This window comes from Acomys minous, assembly GCF_964271855.1.
Source record: "Acomys minous genome assembly, chromosome: 19".
Lineage (NCBI taxonomy): Eukaryota > Metazoa > Chordata > Mammalia > Rodentia > Muridae > Acomys > Acomys minous.
In genome coordinates, this window is record NC_140499.1 from 44,194,811 (window position 1) to 44,206,947 (window position 12,137).

The window sequence follows — 12,137 nt, forward strand, 5'->3', positions numbered from 1 at the left end:
CTTCTTGGTGTACAGGTCAGAGTAGCAGGAAGGATTCCTGATTCCCGTTCCATGATTCGCATGGAACAACCCGTTGAGAGCTGTCAGTAGAGATGAACTTTCTAGAGATACCTGAAGTCTTTAGTGTGCTAGCCAAAGCAGAGCAGGACACAAAGGAAAAAGAAGAGAAGACTGTCTAGCTTGTGTCCTGTTACATTAGCATTGCAGGCCTATTAAGGAAAACCTATGGTCAAAAGAATGGAATCTGCCTCTTGGTAAAGATATATGCCATGGTTCACTCCTTATTAGTTAATCCAGTTGGGCCAGTCAATCGGCAATACAAGGAACCACCCTCAGGAAGGCACGTTCACCATAACCAATACTAAAAGGATAGGAGGAATAATTACCCCTTTAATGAGATAGTGTACTTTTCCTTCCCAGAATTCTGCCCTGCCCTAGCATAGGCCCTGCAAGCTGCCATGAGATTGTGTTGTGTCTGCCTGACATTCAGAGTCCTGCCTCAGAAAAGGTGTAATTTTCTCTCTTTCTTCTTTTCTGTCTTTCTTTTGGGTGCTGGCCAGAACCACCCCCCACCCCTCCACCCCGACTTGGCTCTATTTATTTTTTTCTGTAAACCCTCCTCCCTGCCCTGTGACACTTGCCTATGTTGTAGCTGTGTTCACCATGCGACTGATCTCATGCCTAACTCAAACTGATATTATGGTTCTTTCTCCCTCTTAGGCTCCAATCCATGAATCTATAATAATAAACTCACCTTCTGTTGTTCATGAACTTTCCTTTTGGAATCTGTGAGACAAGCCACTGGCTTAGGCAGCTTTGGCGGCCATTGAGTTACTGGGACCCGAGCTCTTCATAAGAGGATCCAAAAGCTAGGTGCAGTGGCACACACCTGTAATCCCAGAATTTAGGAGGCAAAACCAGGCAGATCTCTGTAAGTTCAAGGCCAGCCTGGCTTGCAAAGTGAGTCCAGGACAGCCAAGGCTACACAGAGAAACCCTATCTCAGAAAAACCAGAGAGAGGGAGAGAGAGAGGGAGAGGGAGAGGGATATATATATATATATATATATATATATATATATATATATATATATATAGAGAGAGAGAGAGAGAGAGAGAGAGAGAGAGAGAGAGAGAAGAGGAGAGGAGAGAGGAGGGAGGAGCGAACATTTGCATACATATTCACTGCTATAAAAGGGCATAGACCTTACCCTAGCCCCACCAATAACAAATATGACACCCTGAAAAACAGGAGTAGCCAAGAGCACGCTGATGTGATATTGACCTTACAAGTATGAAGCCACAGCGCCAGGAAGGAACATACAAAAGCATTTGGCCAGCCGTCAGGCCACCAGAGAGAATGGAACTATAAATTAAGGATGGACTCAAACCATAGCTGCAATAAAAAGTCACACAAACACACACACACGCACGCACGCATGCATGCACACACACAAAGAAAAAGAAAAAAGAAAGAAAAACTAGTCTTTCTCAACAACATGTCTGCAAAAACACAGGCATCCCATCAATAATCAAATTCAGTACTTTTTCTTTTCTTTTGGTTTTTCGAGACAGGATTTTTGTTGCAGCCCTGGCTGTTCTGAAACTCACTCTGTAGACCAGGCTGGACTAGAACTCAGAGATCCACCTGCCTCTACCTCCTGAGTGCTGGGATTAAAGGCATGTCCCACTACTGCCAGGCTTTAATTTCAGTATTTTTTTTTTCATTCTGGCAGCTTGGAAGATCTTTATATGCAAAGGGACTCTCTCCTATTTTACTCCTATTTTCTCTTATTGAATCATCTGTGCTATAGAGCAAACAACCCAAGGGTTTTAAGAACTCCTTACAGCTGTTCTGGTTTGCATGCAAATCCCTCTCCCCTTCTCTCTGCCCCCCCCCCATCTCCTTTGTTTGAAAAACGTGGTCCCCAGCTGGCAGTGCTGTTTTATAGTGACTTTTATAAGATGGAGCATCACTGGTGGAAGTGAGCTGTTGAGGACATACTTTAGAGTTCATAGACTGGCTCTCTCTGCTTCCTGCCTGCAGGTGCAACTTGACCAGCTCCCTAAAACTCCAGCCTCTATGACTTCTGGTCATGGTAGATACCATCCTTTCTTAAACTGTGAGCCAAGGCAAACCCTTCTTTGCTAAGTTGCATTCATCAGATGTTTTGTCACAGCAGTGAGACGCTGTTAAAGGACAGTTGTTCTGTGTCTGTGTCTTAGTGGGCACCAGCAATCCCAGGACAAGACGATCTTTGTTGCAAAGGGAAAGTTATTACTCTCCACTCTTGACCCTGGGCCAGCAGGATGAACACCTGGAAGTCAGCATGCTTTTTGGTGGTTTCTGATCACTTCTTAGGGCATTTGAACATCCGGTCTTCCGAGGCACAGAGCTGTGTGATGGTTCCCTCTGCCATTGCTGACCATTCTCCGCAGGCAGCATAGTGTGAACTGTAATGGGCAAACGGAGAATAACCTTGTCAGTAGCTATCACAGGCAAAAGAATTTTACCCATTATAAAATAAAGAGCAGAAAAAAAAGATACTGTACAGGCCAAAGCAGGCATTTTAGAAGGAAAGGGGCCTAAAGGGAAGCAGACACTGATGACTCTGTTCAAATGAGTGTTATCACCTACAGTTTTATCAGAAGCAATTTTAATACATTCTTTTTCATTAATTAATTAATTTGTAGGAGAGGGGATGTGCATGTGGAAATCAATGGAAAACATACACTAGTCAGTTTTGTTCTCCTACCTGAATTCTAGAGATGACCTTGGCTCATCCGGCTTGGCAGCAGTCACCTTCCTCCACCAAGCCCTTTCTCCAGCCCCAATTTCAACAAATTCTGCAGTCAATTTTTTTCACATCTTTCTCTGCAGACAAGTCCACAGTCAATAAAAATGTTTTACTGTCTTATTACTGCATTCCTTTGTTTACTAACTTTATTGAAACTAATATGCAGCTTCACGAATTGTTTTATAAATGGGGGAACTGAAAGGCATAGCTTACTTCTTGCTTTGTTTTGAGACAGTTTCATGTAGCCTCTCCAACTTGCTTTGTAGGTAGGGTGACCTTAAGTTGCTGCTGACCTTCTTACAGCCACCTCCCAAGGGCTGGGGTTGCAGGCTGTACCACCTGCCTGCACCTTCTGCTGTTTAAAGATTTATTTTATTCTTGATTGCTGCGTGGTGTGTGCGCCTGTGTGTACATGGATACAGAATGCAGATGCTTTTAAAGGTCAGAAGAGGGAGTCCAGCTAGAGCTGGAGTTCCTGGTGACTGTGAGCCATCCAATATGGGTGCTGGACTCTGAACTCAGGTCCACTGGAAGAGCAGTATGTGCTTTTAAGTATTGACACATTTCTCCAGCCCCTACACTCTAAATTTTAGATTCTTCTCATTGTTGGCCAGACTAACCTCTAAATCTCATTGCTCCTCTAAATTGCTATAGGCTTGCTTCTTGTTTACTTGACATATGTGTTTGGACCAGCATCTCTGCCTCTCTCTATACCTGAGCTGAGCCGAGCTGTACTCTGATAAGTTATAGCTTTTTCCTCTGGAATCTGAGGCCAGCATGGTGGCTTCAGCAGAAGAGAGAGCTGAAATGCTTTGTCTCAAAGGTGACTTTCATGTCATTTCATTCAACCAGAGTTCTTTTATTCTATCACACTGTCCTTTTGAAGTTAACATACTTTACGGGCACAGTACCAGTGAATCCAGGAACTTCTGGTTGAATGGTTTGCTCTTTGATTATGTCACGGGCACACCTGGTCCACCTTTTCTCAGTCAAATTCTCCTGCTCGCAGTCTTTTCATCATTTGTAGACTGAAGCGCAACACCAGCTGTCAAATGGGAGAGAACTCAATGGAGGTGAGGAAACTCAGGTGATAATTGGAAAGGTTAGTGGGGAAGATTCCAGATGGAGCCACCAGCAACCCCAGAAGCAACCCCAGAAGCCTTTGTTGCACTGTGAAGATGCTGCTCTGGTTGCTGACCCCTGACCCATGGCACTGAAAATACTTCCGCCAAGGCAACTGTAAGTAGTTTCGCTCTTCAGGTAGTTTGTGACCAGGTGCCACGGAGTTCCAGAAGCTTACAGGTGCTAACCCAGTAGGGGCTTGAAATGCTGGGAAATATCAGGTTTTAGAATTTCATTTGGGAAGTCAAGCAACATGATGTGGTAAAGTGTCAAAATGTTAGGTAGTGTTCAAGAGATCTAGGACTGCCACCAATAACAAACACTCAGGATGCTTTGTGCCAGTTTCATTTTTGTTGCTAGGACAAAACATCCTGACGCCTCCCCCCCCAAAAAAAAACGTGGGAAGAGGGGTTATTTGATTTACAATTACAAGCTACAGTTCGTCATTTTGTGCACTTCAAGGCCAGGACTTGCTTGCTTGCTTGCTCTTAGCTAGCTTTCTCTTGTCTTGTACTGTTCATGATCCTTGCCTGGGGAATGGTGCTGCCAGAAGTGGGCTGGGACTTGCTACCTCGATTGACAATGTTCCCTTCTCCCATAAAAGCACCCATAGCCCAACCTGATCTAGATAATTCTTGGTTAAGACTCTCTTCTGAGGTGATTCTATGTTGTGTCAAGTTGACAATTAAAACCAACCAGCACAATGTTCTTTTGTAGAACTCACTTTACTCATAAACTCCCAGAGGGTCCTAGAAGCCTACAAGTAGATCATTATGATGGGCGGATCTGGGTCCTGGGGTCCTGCTCAAACTATGGCATCAGCCAAGGACAATACATGCAGTAAACTTTGAACCCTTACCCAGATCTACCCAATGGACAGGACATTCTCCACCGTTGAGTGGAGAGTGGGGTATGACTCTCACACGAACTCTGGTGCCCCATATTTGACCATGTGCCCTGGATGGGGAGGCCTGGTGGCACTCAGAGGAAGGATAGCAGGCTACCAAGAAGAGACTTGATACCCTATGAGCATATACAGGGGGAAAAGGTCCCCCTCAGTCACAGTCATAGGGGAGGGGAGTAAGGGGAAAATGGGAGGGAGGGAGGAATGGGAGGATACAGGGATGGGATAACAATTAAGATGTAATATGAATAAATTAATAAACTATATTTTAAAAAAGAGTAACTAGAGTGGGGGACGGAAAGCACTTATGTTGTCCACTACCAGGTCTCAGTTATTTTTTTTTTCTACCGCAATAATAGCACACCCTGACAAAAGGAACTTAAGGGAGAAGGAGTTTATTTTGGTTCCCAGTCAGTCATGGCCAGGAAGTCAAGGTGGCAGGGACTTGAAACAGCTGATCATGTTGCATCTGCAGTCAGAAGGAAGAGAGCTTGTGCTTAGGTCACTTTTTCCTTTCTATTTGATCCAAGATCTGAGGGAATGACATCACCCACAGTGGGTGGAGCTTCCCATGTCAACTAACCTGATGGGGGTAATCCTCTACAGGCATGCCCAGAGGCCTGTCTCCTAGATCACATAAAGTTGACAATTAAAATGCACCAGCGCTCATCCAAACACAGCTACTACCATTATTTTTTATATGTTTCCTAAGATAATACTTTTTGTTAATTCTTAGAGAATTTAATATAATGCATTTTGGGAATATGAATAGTTACTTTTGTCTCATTATCTGTGCAAACTTTTTATATAAAGTTATCTAAAATACATATTTCCTAGTGTGTTATTGGAATGCAATCATTTTCTCTCCTGTTGCTGCATTTGAATTTCAGTAGCTGTGCAATATCGTGACACAATACTGGAATAGTTACCAAGTAAGTATTGTGTAGACGTTGGTAGGTATAACCTCTCTGATAAGAAATATAATTTTTACTTTCATTTATTTTGTAATTAACCCAACATTTTATGGTTACCTTATTATCCAGCTTTTCTCAGAATATGTGACTTTCTGGAAACAAACCAACACTGAATGTAAGTAGAAAAAGGAACATGAAGGTTTAGGATGATCACTTTGTCAGTACAAAAACATAATCTTTACATTCCACTTGTAAGCTTAAATATGGCTTCTAATCGCGGTACCAAATAGAATGTAAAGTCTATTCTGTCAGTTAATGCCACAAGAAAAAAGAAAAAGAAAAGAAAGAAAAATTCATTCATTGGAAGTGTCAATTTTGAGCATCCCCCTACATCAAATAACTCTGGTAGGTCCTCTGTGAATGCAAAAATGTATAGCATGAATCCACAAGAAAAATGCTCAAAATCTCATCAGAATTTTTTTTATTAAAGCAGTAATATATTGGACTTAGGTTTTATTCAAAGGCATTACAGAAACACTATATTAGGGGGAAATGAGGGTATTTACAGTAACATATTATCTTGTTTATGGACAAAGAAACTGAAACTCAAGGGTTAAATAATTTGCTGAAAGCCAGAGTCAGCAAGGAGAAGGCTCAGTTTCCCAACAAGGGTCCATCTGACTCCGGAGTCTAATTCTATCCACACAACCTGTTTTGTGGACTCCCCTGTGTTTCTCATATTGATTTTTCTCTTACCACGACAACCGTATCTCATCTGAGATAATTCAGCAAATCCTGTTATTACATTTGGGTGTGTAAAGTCCTACAGGGAATTGAGGTGATCTTTTGAATAATTAAAACATTTTGATTAAACTATTTGGGGTTTTATGCAGAGTCTTATTTTTAGGGTCTAAGCTGTCAGTGGAAAACATCTTATTAACATATATGTGCGTATGCCAGGCACAAGGAGAGAGTACCATTATGTAGGCCTTAACTACTGTCCACTTACTTTGCTCTTTCCCATGCCTTTCCAGACTGAGATGCAGAAAGACTCCCGTCTGAACACCTAACTGCTCTGCTGAACAAAAGCTTTCTTCTGAGTCTCATCTTCACATGGGTCCCACAGTACTTTCTCTGTCTTTGACTAATATCCCATCTTAAGTCATTATGTAGCATATGAACTAGTAAGTACATTATGCTTTCTAACTATAGAAGCCTTTTATAATTATTATCCGACAAATTCTCCAAGTGGCTCGCAGATGCAGAGACCAGCATTTGCAGAACAGAGTAGGACAGAGGTGACCACAGTGACTTTGTGCAGATGCAGTTGAGGGAGACTTGAAGCTGCCCTACGGCTGATGTAATGGTTAACATGTGTATTGATTCTATTTCCTGCCCTGTGCTGACCCCATAACCATAGGATAGACCACTCCACAGGAGCACCATGGCACATGCACACCTACACTTACACACACATCACATCACACTAATAATAAATTAAACATTGTTGGGTGTTCAGCAGGCTGCCTTGCTTCCACCTCGACTTGATCTTTTTAATGAACTTGACCCTACATAAGAAGCCTGGGGGAGCGGTTGCCTCTCTTCCCAGAAGCTGATGACGTCAAGGCAAACCTGCCGACGGAGCGGGGGTTCCTGGTACCAAGTCAATATGATTTATTTTTCTCCTCACTCCTGGCAAGAGCAGCTTCTGTCTTTTAGCCTTCCTGATGACTAAGCCCAATTTGCCTCCGGTTTGGATGAGTGACTACGCAGCTAAAAGGAGGCAGGACATCTTTGCTATGTGCCTAATAAATAAGACTTTACCATTCCGTATTTGATTTCTTAATGCTCTGAGTTTGGAGTTGAAGAACAGACTCTCCAGCACCATGTAAATGAAACGCCAGCTTTGTTAAGAATCTTCTGTGGGGTCGCGTGGTGATTCAATATGCATTGTGAACAGCTATGGAGGAAACCGGTAGCAGATCCTGCTCAGAAGCTGTGTCACGCTACAGTCAGAAAAGGAAAACTCCAGTAATAGAAGCATGGGTGTGCTTTATTAGGCAAAATTTGAATAAACATCTTGATTAATATATGCTAATTTCACAGATGGGACATTTGATACTTTCTCTGAAATATTTAGAAACTTCAGGAGACAGGTACTTATCTTATGTATCTCAGGATGGCGGCCTCCTGAGGTAGGTTTGTTCTGAACTGCCCTTTAAGTGTATCTTATTGACTGATTGACTGACTGCTGTGCTGCTGTGGCTGGCCTAGAACTCTGAGCTGTCTTCCTGTATCAGCCTGCTGCTTATTGAGCTGCAGTTGCGAGGCCACAACGGGATGGATTTCTACAATTTTATTTTATTAGGGCTGGAGAGGTCAAGAGCATGCGCTGTTCTTGCAGCAAACTCTTAGCACCCAATGCCAAGTGGCTCACGATCGCCTGTAGCTCCAGCTCCAGGAGGAACTGCTACCTCACACTTATATACATGCATGCATATGTAGGCACACACACACATACACACACACACACACACACACACACACACACATACATACACACACAATTTTTTTAATGTAATAAAATTATTTCCCCATGGATTATAATTTTCTCCCTACCTCCTCATGGGTATATGTTGGACTGTGAAAATTACACAACAAAGGTATGGGTTTTTTTTGTTTGTTTGTTTGTTTTGAAGATGTAAAGTCTCACATTCTCACATTTGGTAGGTTTGAGAGAATCAAGAGGGAAATTATCTGGGTGGGCCTGTTTTAGTCAGGTGACTTCTATGGGGGACCAGGGCATTCTGAAGAGGGAGATTCAGAGGAGATTTCGCTGGTGGCCTGAGAAAAGGTGGAGTCCTTGTAAGTTGTCTATAAACTCGCAGCCTCGTCAGCCAGCGCTGAAGCTTCCTGCCTGTCCCACAAGACACTGGATTCTACCAATAACACACATGTTATCAGTGAGAATCACAGCCTGGCCAAAACCCAACTCCTGTCCTGGAGACTCTGGGCAGAGGCTTCATTTGACCTGCTTATGGACTTCCGCCCAACTCAGGGAAACTGAGGCACACAATGCGCTGCTTTATTTGTGCCTTGCTTTGCAGCTATAGCAGCAATCAGCTTAGAAGTTTTAGCATGTAGTATATTTAACATTTGACAATCAGTATCGTCACTTGTAGAAAATGTCAAGGATCTTAGACCATATTTTCTCTCAATGCCTTACTATCTAGGCCAATGGTTTTTGACCTGTGGGTCATGACCCCATTGATGACACCTTCGCAGGGGTCACCTAAGACCATGGGAAAACACAGATATTTATTTACAGTGTGATTCATAACAGTAGCAAAATTATAGTTATGAAGTAACAATGAAAATAATTTTGTGGTTTTGGGGTCATCACAACTTGAGGAACTGTATTAAAGAGTCTTGGCATTGGGAAGACCAAGAACCAGTGATCTAGTTATGGCTGGTTTGATGTTCTAACCCACAAAGCAAACATTACTGCTATGATTTCACTTAGCAAATTTGGTAAGACTTGGCCACCATCACCGTGTTGCTTATTATTCCTCCTTCCATCTTACTCTGAGTTTTGAATATTTATCATTCTTGTTTCCATCGTTTTGATTTTATTTATTTTAACTTTAATTTCATTTTTTTATTATTTTATGGGTATAGGTGTTTTGCCTGTAGGTATGCCTGTGCACCACTTGCATGCCTAGTGTCTAGGGAAATGAGAAGAGGGTGTCAGATCCCCTGGGACTGTAGTTGCAAAGGAACATGAGCCACCAGGTAAGGGCTAGAGTGAACCCAGGTCCTCTGGAAGAGCAACAATCACTCATAACCACTGGGCTGTCTCTGCATCTCCTATTTCAATATTATTATTATTATTATTATTATTATTATTATTATTATTATTATTATTATTATTATTATTATTATGTTTGTGTAATATGAATGTGTATGTGCCACAGTGCACTGTGGAGCTCACAGGATAACTTTGTGAAGCTGGTTCTCTCCTTTCATCTTCATGTGGGTCTGGGGTTCAATTCAGGTCCCCAGACTTGTGTGGCAAGCACTTTGCCTGCTGCGCCTTCTCACTCAGCCACCATTTCATTTCTTTAATAGTGGCGCTGTTTAAGTGACTTGCAATAACATTTCCTGAAGGTTGAATAATTGGTTTTCCCACATAGGGGCAAGCCAGCTCTGCAACAGCATTACCTGCAGCCTGTAGGACACAAGACCGTACTGTTCATCTTCTGCCATGGCCAGACCGAGACAGGTGGCATTGGAGGGTCCCCATACTGTCTGTTCCTGAATTCTTCTGGAATATTTGTAGCAAAAACAGGGAGAGGGATCCTCCCCCCCACCCCTCCCCTCATCCCCCACCCCAGGCTGACTGCCACTCTTTACTTCAGCTATGAACTTGGAGGAGAGGAGACTTGCTGTGGGACTCGACCTGCCTGCTCTGCTGTGAAAAAGAAGAGGGTTTGTTTTTGTTTTCTCTCTGCACTGCCATCTTGTGCAGAAGAGGAAACTATTCCTGGTTCGGAGGGTGCCTGTTTCCACAACTTTACAGAACAAACAAGCCACAGAAAGACCAAGTCAACACTTGCAAGTTTCAAAATAGCTTTGTATAATTCCTGCACAAACAGTAGACTCAAAGATTAGGTTATTGAGGATCAAGAGCTAACATTAGGGCTAGCCGGGCAGCTCAGGCCAAACACACTGCTAAGCCTGACTGACTGACAACCTGAGCTTGGTCCCCCAGAACATATGAATTTCTCTTCTGGGAATAGTCTAGGTTTGTCAAAGCAGAATGTCACAGATTGGGTGGCTTAAATGACAGAAATGAATTTTCTCCTGTTTCTGAAGTCTGGGAACCTCAAATCAAGATATCTACAGGGGTGGTTTCTGGTGAGGTCTCCCTTCCTGGGGTGCAGACCAGGGCCTACTGTTCGAGGCTGTGAATTGCGTGATTAATGTGGCTTTGCCAACCTGATGTGGCTTAGAGTCGCCATGGAAACACACACCTCTGGGTGGTTCTAACAGGGGAGTTCCCAGCAATGTTTAAGCGAGGCGTGGAGGCTCACCAGGAGTTTGAGCAGCTCTATACTACAAGCAAAGGTCGCAGTCTAAATAAAAAGGAAAAAAAGGAGCTGGTGTATCACCGGAAGTAACCTTGTGTCTCTTCCGCTACTTCCGTCTGGACTGCCTGGAATTGTTCCTCTTTGAGCGCTCTGGGAATGAGAAATGATGAGGAGCCTGTTTGAGCCGTGAAGCTGTTGGAATTTAATATCTTAAAGTTATAAACAGTCCACACAACAAAGTGAAGAGTCTCAGCTTCTTCAGGTGATGTGGTTCACTGCTCCTTAAGCCCTCTTCCAAAATTCCTGGATTCTGCACCTGGTTGCCTTAAATCCTGGCACAAACCTTGCTGTGATCCACGGCAACAAAATGTAAATGTCTGGGGCTGGAGAGATGGCTCAGTGGTTAAGAGCACCACCTGCTCTTCCAGAGGTCCTGAGTTCAATTCCCAGTAACCACATGGCGGCTCACAACCATCTACAGTGAGATCTGATGCCCCCTTCAGACATGCAGGTATACATACATGCAGACAGAACACTGTATGCTTAATAAAATAAATCTTTTTTTAAAATCTCTTTCTCCTTCCCTCCCTCCCTCCCCCTCTCTCTGTCTGTCTTTCTCTGTGTCTGTGTGTCTCGTGTGTGTCTGTTTGTCTCTATCACTCTGTACCTCTCTCTCTACATGTCTCCCTCCCTATCTTTCTGTGCCTGCCTGCCTGTGCCTGCCTGCCTGGCTCTGTGTGTGTCTCTGTTTACGTATGTCTATTTGTCTCTGTCTCTCTGTGCCTCTGTCTCCATCTGTCTCTTGGTACCTCTGTCTCTTTGTCTCTGTGTCACTGTGTTTGTCTGTCTCTCCGTCTCTGTCTGTCTGTCTGTCTGTCTGTCTGTCTCTCTCTCTCTCTCTCTCTCTCTCTCTCTCTCTCTCTCTCTCTGTGTGTGTGTGTGTGTGTGTGTGTGTGTGTGTGTGTAATCCTTTAAAGTGTGACTCCTGGTACCTTGGTGTGCTCACCCTAGCCTAGGCATGAGGGCTTTCTACCACCTGGAAATAAACGTTCTTCCATCCAGGGATGCTCCTCTGGTCTGTCACTAAAGTAGGCTTGTTGCCCCTCACAGTATAACAGCGTCCTCAGTATAACATGCTCACAGAATATTGCAGACATCACCAGGAAACAGCACAACCCTGGTCACCATCACCATATCCACGGACAAGGAGACAGGGAAAGTACCAGGAAAATTGGTTTGATGCTGTTGTGGAACATTGTGGCATTCGGATTATTTTAGTTTCATTCTGTAATAAAGACACTCTGACCAGAA

The 12,137-nt window shown here is 43.4% G+C and overlaps 1 long non-coding RNA gene across 1 annotated transcript; it reads left to right on the forward strand.

Annotated features, from left to right (window-relative positions):
* Positions 1-3,779: 3,779 nt before the first annotated feature.
* Positions 3,780-11,354, forward strand: LOC311589964. Its single transcript, XR_014776707.1, has 3 exons — positions 3,780-3,869; positions 5,713-5,754; positions 9,930-11,354. It is a non-coding gene; the product is annotated as an uncharacterized lncRNA (long non-coding RNA).
* The last annotated feature ends 783 nt before the right edge of the window (positions 11,355-12,137 follow it).